This window comes from Furipterus horrens, unplaced genomic scaffold (genome assembly GCF_987537825.1).
Source record: "Furipterus horrens unplaced genomic scaffold, mFurHor1.1.pri manual_scaffold_17, whole genome shotgun sequence".
Taxonomy (NCBI): domain Eukaryota; kingdom Metazoa; phylum Chordata; class Mammalia; order Chiroptera; family Furipteridae; genus Furipterus; species Furipterus horrens.
This window is the reverse complement of record NW_028327187.1, coordinates 62223798-62233805: the sequence shown is the minus strand read 5'-3', so window position 1 is coordinate 62233805 and position 10008 is coordinate 62223798.

Below are 10008 nucleotides of genomic sequence, written 5' to 3'. Positions count from 1 at the left end.
ACAAAATGATATCAACAACAACACACTCATAGTAGGGGACTTCAACACTCCATTATCAACAATAGACAGATCATCAAAGCAAAGAAACACCAAGGATATACAGACATTGAACAACACACTAAACCACATGGATCTAACTGATATATATAGAACTTTTCACCCCAAAGAAGCAAAATATACATTCTTTTCAAGTGCACATGGGACATTTTCAAAGATAGACCACATGATAGGTCACAAAACAAGTCTCAACAAATTCAAGAAAATTGAAATCATATCAAGCATCTTTTCAGATCACAATGCCTTCAAACTAGAAATCAACCTCAGAGAAAAAAATCAAAGACACCCAAACTCATGGAGATTGAATAACATGCTATTAAATAATGAATGGGTTAACAATGATATCAAAGAAGAAATCAAGAAATTTCTAGAAACTAATGATAATGAGCACACAATAGCCCAAAACCTATGGGACACAGAAAAACCGTCCTGAGAGGGAAGTTCATAGCAATACAGGCATATCTGAAAAGGATAGAAGAATCTCAAATAAAAAACCTAACCATAAAGCTACAAGAACTCGAACAAAAACAAACAATGCCTAGGGCAAGAAAAAGGAACGAAATCATCAAGATCAGAGCAGAACTAAATGACATAGAGACTAAACAAACAATCCAAAACATCAACAAAACTAGGAGCTGGTTCTTCGAAAAAATAAAAAAAATCGACAAGCCTCTAGCCAGTCTAATCAAGAAAAAAAGAGAGAAGACACAAATAAACAAAATCAGAAATGAAAGAGGAGAAATCACAACTGATACCACAGAAATACAAATGATAGTTAGAAATTATTTCAGACAACTGTATGACAACAAATTTGACAATCTAGAACAAATGGACACATTTCTAGAAACATACAACCTTCCAAAACTGAACCAAGAAGAAGTGGAAAGTCTCAACAGACCAATAACAAAAAAGGAAATTGAAACAGTAATCCAAAATCTCCCTGCACACAATAGCCCTGGACCGGATGGCTTTACAGGCGAATTCTACAAAATATTCAGGGAAGAACTAACTCCTATCCTCCTCAAACTGTTCCAAAAAATCCAAGAAGAGGGGAAAATCCCAAACTCTTTCTATGAAGCCAGTATTATCCTAATCCCCAAACCAGGTCAAGACACAACAAAGAAAGAAAACTACAGGCCAATATCACTGATGAACATAGATGCTAAAATCCTCAATAAAATTTTGGCAAACAGGATCCAGCAACACATCAAAAAGATCATACATAATGATCAAGTGGGCTTCATTCCAGAGATGCAAGGATGGTTTAATATTCGCAAATCAATAAATATAATACATCACCTAAACGGAATGAAAGACAAAAATCACATGATCATATCAATAGATGCAGAAAAAGCATTTGATAAAGTACAACACCCATTTATGATGAAAACACTCATCAAAATGGGAATAGAGGGAGCATACCTTAACATCATTAAGGTTATATATGAGAAGCCTGAGGCCAACATCATACTCAATGGAAAAAATCTTAAAGCATTCCCCCTGAACTCAGGAACTAGACAAGGTTGTCCACTCTCTCCACTCCTTTTCAACATAGTGTTGGAAGTCCTAGCCACACCAATCAGACAAGAAAAAGAAATAAAAGGCATCCAAATTGGGAAAGAGGAAATAAAACTTTCATTATATGCAGATGACATGATAGTATACCTAGAAAATCCTATAAACTCCACTAAAAGACTACTCGATATAATAAGTGAATTTGGCAAAATAGCAGGGTACAAAATAAATATACAGAAATCTAAGGCATTTCTGTACACCAACAATAAAATATCAGAGACAGAGACAAAAAAGAAAATACCATTTACTATAGCAACAAGAAAAATAAAGTACCTAGGAGTAAACTTAACCAAAGAGATAAAAGACCTGTACTCTGAACATTACATAACATTGAAGAAAGAAATTAAGGAAGATACAAATAAATGGAAGCAAATACCCTGTTCTTGGATGGGAAGAATCAGCATCATCAAAATGGCCATACTACCCAAAGCAATTTACAGATTCAATGCAATCCCTAATAAAATACCAATGACATATTTCACAGACCTAGAACAAATACTCCATAAATTCATATGGAACCAAAAAAGACCCCGAATAGCAAAAGCAATCTTGAGACAGAAGAACACAGCAGGAGGAATCACAACACCAGATATCAAACAATACTACAAAGCCACTGTAATCAAAACAGTCTGGTACAGGCATAAGAACAGACATATAGATCAATGGAACAGAATAGAGAGTCCAGAAATAAACCCCAGCCTCTATGGTCAACTAATCTTTGATAAAGGAGGAAGGAACATAAAATGGAGTGAGAAGAGCCTCTTTAACAAATGGTGTTGGGAGAACTGGATAGGGACCTGCAAAAACATGAAACAACCACCAACTTACACCACACACGAGAATAAACTCAAGATTGATCAAAGACTTAAATGTAAGCCGTGACACCATAAAAGTCCTAGAGGAAAACATAGGCAAGAAAATATCAGATATCTCATGTAACAATTTCTTCATGGATACATCTCCTAAAACAAGAGAAATAAAGGAAAAAATAAATAAATGGGATTACATCAAACTAAAGAGTTTCTGCTCAGCAAAAGAAAACATCAGCAAGATGAAAAGGAAACCAACCATATGGGAAAACATATTTGTCAATGACATCACACACAGGGGACTGATTTCCAAAATATATAAAGAGCTGATACGACTCAACATCAAGAAAACAAACAACCCAATTAAAAAATGTGCAAAGGACCTGAAAAAACACTTCTCCGAAGAGGACATACAGAAGGTCCATAGACACATGAAAAAATGCTCAACATAATTAGCCATCAGGGAGATGCAAATAAAAACCACAATGAGATACCATTTTACACCAGTCAGAATGGCCATCATCAACAAATCAACAAACAACAAGTGCTGGCGAGGATGTGGAGAAAAGAGAACCCTACTGCACTGTTGGTGGGAATGCAGACTGGTGAAGCCACTATGGAGAACAGTATGGAATTACCTCAAAAAACTAAAAATGGAACTGCCTTTTGAACCAGCGACTTCACTACTAGGATTATACCCGAAGAATCTTGAAACACCATTTCAAAAGGACTTATTCACCCCTCTGTTCATTGGAGCACTGTTTACAATAGCTAAGAGCTGGAAACAGCCTATGTGCCCATCTGTAGATGAGTGGATCAAAAAACTGTGGTACATTTACACAATGGAAAACTATGTAGCAGAAAGAAAGAAGGAACTCCTGCCATTTGCAACAACATGGATGGAACTAGAGAGAATTATGCTTAGTGAAATAAGCCAGGCAAAGAAAGAAAAATACCATATGATATCACCTAATACAGGAAACTAAAGAGCAGCACAAACAAACGAACTAAATAGGGAAAGACTAGAATAGTAGTCAGTAGGGGGGAGGGGGGAGGGAGAGAAGGGGGATAAGTAAGGGAAGGGTTTAGTCAAAGAACCCGTAGAAATGACTCATGGACATGGACAACGGGGAGGGATATGGTTGTGGGAGAGGGGGTGGGTTGGGTGGGGGAGAGAAATTGGGGGAAAAGGGCACAACTGTAATTGAAAAACCAAAATAAAAAATATAATAAATAAAAAAAAAGAATTAAGTAGAAAACATTAGGGTAGATTACATAAAAGTGGGAGAAAGCAATACTGAGCAATCTCTGTAATTGAATTACAAGATAGTTAACAATATTATGTGCTCCTTTGAAGATGGTTACAGCTCCTTATGGTCTGGAAAGAGGATTAGTTTCAGCTTTAAAGGTGTCTTAACTTAGATGCATGAAAATAGTGGAAAAGTGCTTTGCTTATGGCAAAGAAAAAAAGTTTTACTGGCCTAAGTTTGAGTATTCACCATGACTTGCCCAGTTAAGAATTTAAAATCAGATCATCCTGTGAGATTACTGTTTGCCACTGAATTTATCATATTTATTACATAGTTCTTTTTCATCCACAGTTCCCACTTTTGGTCATAAATAAATCTGAATAAGGCATTAATGACCAGGCTTTTAGTTGTGTAGTCTCACAGCACTAATAAGGTGTGTTCCTAGGAAACCCCTGTATCAATGTCATCTTGCTGTAATGGTGGGCCATTAAGAACACAGCAATATCATAACCATGGGATGTTGAGTTGAGGCCAAAATTTCTGAAAAGGGAAGAACAGGTAAGTAAAATGCAATTGGTCTTATCGCTTGCCTTGTGAAAAACACCAATGGGTCTTCCCTATTTTGTGAATTAATCACAATCCGATTTTGAAGTCCATCTCATTTTTCTGTACTGTGCATTTAGTTTAACATTTATATAAGCCATAAAAAGAATATTAAAACTTATGCATTTTCAGTAATAATTAACAATTATATTACATATAAAGAAACCCCAAAGAACAAGTATAACTATAATATTATTATGACTAGTATCATTCTCAGACAGGTAAAACCTATCAAACAATTAGTTTCTAAGTTCAACATCTACCTGCAGGTACATAGGCCTTGTCTATGGCTTAAGATATCTGTTTATTTCTAAAGTCAGGGTCTTTCTATCCTTGAGGATTCTATGGTGCCCATTGCAGGTAGAGACAAGTGTCAAAGACTGGGGAAGATGTCCATTTGCAGTTAGGTGCCTGATAAATTTCCTTCAAGTGAGTTTGGAGAGTGTCTTTTATTTGATGTCTTTTAGAATAAACAAAATTTCCAGATGACAGTCAATGATCTTCAAAGTCTTTGTCCCCTGGAACTCATGGATAAAGGAAGCAAATAAAAATACAAACAATGGACTTCCGGCCAAGATGGAGGCGTAGACAGACACACTGTGTCTCCCTCCACAACTAAGAAGGAATATAACTACATCAAAACTAGAAACAACCAGAAGTTTCAGAAAATCAAACTACATGGAAGTCCAGCAAACAAAAATATAAAGAAGAAATACTCATCCAGATAGGTAAGAGACGTGGAGCTGGGGCAGAGAGGACACGGTATGGTGGCGGCAGCAGTGGCAGGCCGGCATAAAGTGCAGACACACATTTAAAAAAGTCGGGAGGCACACCTGTGGAGTGTTCCCAGCTCCTCACCGGTCCTAGCAGCTCATGGTCACAGCATCGGGGAAAATCAAGCCTCATTGCTTCTGACTGTGCAGACCAGTGGGGGTTAGGGTGGAGGCAGAAACTGCCAGTCTCTCAGCAGAGTCCACTTGTTTAAAGGGCCTCCACGGCCCTAGAGTGTCTGCAGACACACCCACTCTGTGAACGACCGCCAGGGCAGCAGCTAGAGAGGCACCAGTCCGGTGTAAAAGTGGGAGAGGTGCCTGGAAAAGGGGCAAGTGCTGGGCAGGCGGCATTGTTCCCTCTCACCCCTCCCCCACATACAGTACCACAGCGTGGTGAAACAGGTCACCCTGTACTGACGAATATGTTACAACATAACAGGAGTGACAGCTCTATCTGGGACGCGGAGGTAAACAAACACAGGAGCCTGTCAGAATGAGGAGACAGAGAAGTGTGGCCCAAAAGTGGAAATAGATCTAGTTTCCAGTGGAAGAACTAAGTGACGAGGAAATAGCCATCCTCACAGATGAGGAGATAGACAACCTAACAGATGCAGAATTGAAAACACTGATGATAAATATGCTCACAGGCTTGACAGATATGACTTTATCAACAGGAGACATCTTACACTGTGACCAAATTAGGGTAACATCACTTCAGGAAAATGCTAAATTGTCATTTTGTTGATAGTTTCTTTTGCAGCACCAATATTTTTTAGTTTGATGTAGTCTCATTTGTTTAAATGTATTTTAAGTATATTTTATTGATTATGTTGTTACAGTAGTTCCAATTTTTCCCCTTTGCTCCCCTCTGCCCAGTACCCCTCTTCCCTCCAGAAATCTCCCCCCTTAGTTCATGTTCATGCTTCATGCATATAAATTATTTGGCCTCATCCTTTCCTATATTATTCTTAACTTCCCCCTCTCTCTTTTGTACTTAACAATTATGCTTATTAATCCCTGCATTTCCCCATTTCTCCCCCTTTCCCCTCCTAGCTAACCCTCCAAATGATCCCCATACCTATGATTCTGTTCCTATTCTTGTTGTTTGCTTAGTTTGTATGTATATATATATATATATATATATATATATATATATATATATATATATATATATATATACACACACACACACATTTAAGTTGATAGCTGTGTTTGTTGTCATTTTAATATTCATAGTTTTGAGCCTATTTTTCTTAAATAAGTTCCTTTAACATTTTATATAATAAGTGTTTGGTGATGATGAACTCCTTTAGCTTTACCTTGTCTGGGTATCACTTTATCTGCCGTTACATTCTAAATGATAGCTTTGCTGGATAGAGGAATCTTGGTTGTAGGTCCTTATTTTTCATCACTTTGAATACTTCTTACCAGCCCCTTCTTGCCTGCAAAGTTTCTTTTGAGAAACCATTTGATAGTCTTATAGAATCCCCTTTGTAGGTAGCTCTCTTATTTTCTCTTGCTGCTTTTAAAATTCTCTCTTTATCTTTAAACTCTGGACCTTTAATTATGATGTGTGTTGGTGTGGTTTTCTTTGGGTGTCAATGAAAATTAGGAAGTCAAATTTATGAAGATTTTTTTAAAATTTCTAAGAATCTAAGCTCTTTTACCTGCAAATATAGTTTAATTTTGGAAACATATGTTTCCTAAAAGTTAAAAAAGAAACATTAATTAGCAGATCCAATTTTATATTTCAGTTTATAATAACAAGCCAAAAGTAGGTAGACCTACTACAGTATGGTTTGTTTTCTATATAATTAATGCTTATTTTTGGTAAACCCAGATAAAATAAAGACATATCTGTTTCACTTAAACCAACAGACTTAAACAGTCTTTTATTTCTGGAGGATTAATCCCTGATTATCTGAACTTGAAAAGCATTTGAGTTAATTTCTATATTTCTGATTTATTGTGTTAATTTTAACAATACCAACTGAAGGTACAAAATTATTTTACATTTACAACACACACATATAGAGACACATAGATAGACACAAACAGACACTTGTTAGCCATGAGAGAGCAAAGACTTACTAGTTTATGAAGAAAAGTATAAAAATTTTGTTTTGGCATATGGGATAAGAAGACAAACTGTGCCTTTCCATAAAAAGTTAAGTTCAGGGAGAAACAAGATGGCAGAGGAGTAAGTGGAAGCTACACTAACTTCCTCCCAGAACTAGTCTGGATTTACAACATAATTTTGGAGAAATCATCTGGAATAACCAAGTGAACACCAGCTGGAGAGAAGTCTTATAACCACGGAGAGACAGAAAAGGCCGCTACATCACAACCTGACCGGTAGGGAGTGCGGAGACGCGGAAGGGGCTGGCTGGCGTCACACGGGTAGCAGCTGAAGGGACTGAGAAACAGCTCAGCAGCCGGGGATTCCCCCTGAGAAGGGCAGGGTCTAAACCCCCAGCTGGGCTTCCCAGCCTACAGCAACAGAGTGGAAAGTAAAACAGTATCCAGCTGAGAGAAGAAAAAAGCCACAGGGTTTCTTGCTAGCCAGAGAAAAAGAGCTGGAGAAAAAAAGCTCTTAAGCGGATCACATATGAAAATATTCTGCCCCCACCTACCCTGGGCACAAGCAGAGGGAAAACAGAGAGGACTGGAAATGCTTGGGGAGAGTTTGGTGTGGTGGCTTTGAGGGGAGAGCTGGGGAAGCGGCCAGCCCGGTCCCAGTGCTGACTCATCCCCAGTACTGCAGGCAGACCATTCCTGGCCAAGTGGCGTCAGCCTGAGGGGAAGCAAAAGCCCTGCCTACAGCAATTAAGCCGCCACACCCACGGTCCTTAAGCCTGATGGCTAATCACAGATTGAATAGATTAACAACTAAAGGAGTCAGACAAAGGCAGTAGATCCCTGGAAGTCTCCAACAGGCTGCCTAGGCCCAGACTGGTACAGGATCTGACGCCCCCAGGGGCAGATCCAGGAAGTGAAGATCATTCTAAGAAGCATCAACAAACAATAGGAGTCACAAAAATGGGGAGACAGAGAAAAAACACCCCATCGAAAGGAAAGGTAGAGTCCCCAGAAAGAGTGCTAAATGAAATAGAGGGGAGCAAACTATCAGATATGGAATTGAAAGTATGCGTTATGGAGAAGCTCAATGAGCTCAGCGGAAACTATAAAGAACTCCAGAAAAACTACAGTGAACTCCAGAAGAACTATAAGGAACTTACTGAGAATTATACCAGCATCAAAAAGGACATGGAAGCTATCAATAAGAGCCAGGAGGAAATGAAGAATACGATCTCTGAATTGAAGAACACAGTAGAAGGAATTAAAAACAGGCTAGAGGAAGCAGAAGATCGGATCAGTGAGCTGGAAGACAATGTAGACAAAAACTACCAGACAGTGCAACAAAATGAAAAAAAGACTGAACAAGACTGAAGAGGCTCTAAGACAGCTGCAGGACAACATGAAACATAGTAATATCCGTATTATAGGAATTCCAGAAGGAGAAGCAGAAGAGCAAGGGATAGAAAACCTCTTTGAAAAACTAATGACAGAATACTTCCCTAACATGAAGAGAGAAAGAATCATGCAAGTCCAGGAAGCACAGAGGGTCCCAATGAAGATGAACCCCAACAGGCCCACTTCAAGACACATCATAATTAAAATGCCAACATTCAAAGACAAAGAGAGAATCCTAAAAGGAGCAAGAGAGAAACAACTAATAACATACAAGGGAGCTCCAATAAGGCTATCATCAGATTTCTCAGCAGAAACACTACAAGCCAGAAGGGAATGGCAAAATATATTCCAAGTAATGAAAAACAAAGGCCTACAACCAAGAATACTCTACCCAGCAAGACTCTCATTCAAAATGGAAGGTGAAATAAGGAGTTTCCAAGAGAAAAGAAGGCTAAAAGAATACATCTCCACCAAACCAGCATTGCAAGAGATGCTAAAGGGTCTGCTTTAAGTAGATGAAGAAACAGAGAGAGACAGAGAGGAACAGGAATACAAAGGGGGAAAATGACAATGAATAAGTACTGGAAGAAAGAAGGAACTTCTACCATTTGCAACAACATGATTGGAACTAGAGAGAATTATGCTTAGCGAAATAAGCCAGGCAACAAAAGAAAATTACCTTATGCTATCACCTGTTAAAGGAGACTAATGAACAACACAAACAAATGAGCAAAATTGAACCAGAGGTATGTAAACAAGGAATAAACTAACAGTAACAAAGGGGGAGATGGGAGGGAGAGGAGTGGTAAGAAGGGGAAGGGTCTAGTCAAAGAACATGTATAAATGACCCATGGACATGGACAACTGGGTGAAGACTGAATGTGGAAGAAGAGGGGACAGGGTGCAGGGAAGCACGAGGGGGAAAAAAGTGAAACAACTGTAATGGAAAAACAAACAATCAAAAATTTTTAGTGGGGGGAAAAATAAAAATATAAAGAATAGAAATGCAAGTTCAGTGGATATTAGAAGGACAAGGATTTTCCTTCACACTGTATATTTTTCTCCCTATCTGATCCCTCCAGAATTTGGCATTCTAAAGAAATAAGTAATGACCTAACTTTCTTTGCATAAAACTAATAAGACCAGTTGTTAATAGAGGTTTTTTTGTTTTTGTTTTTTTTAACTAAGACTTTGAATGGAATGTCATGCCTAAAGGAGACATGCTTGGGCTTTGGTTGTTACCAAAAAGCCCTGAGCAACTGGGACTGACTTTCAAAGGTAATAAAAGTCCACGAGATAAAAGGCCTGGTACCTTGGATGGATGCACGGTCCATAGCAATCTTTCCAGGGAAGGAATGAAGGTTGTTTTCCTGAAAGATGGCTAGAAGGGACCTTCAGGCACAATGGAAAACCAGGAGGACCTGGAAAAGACAGGTGTTTACAGGCAAGGCTGAATGCCAGGTATGT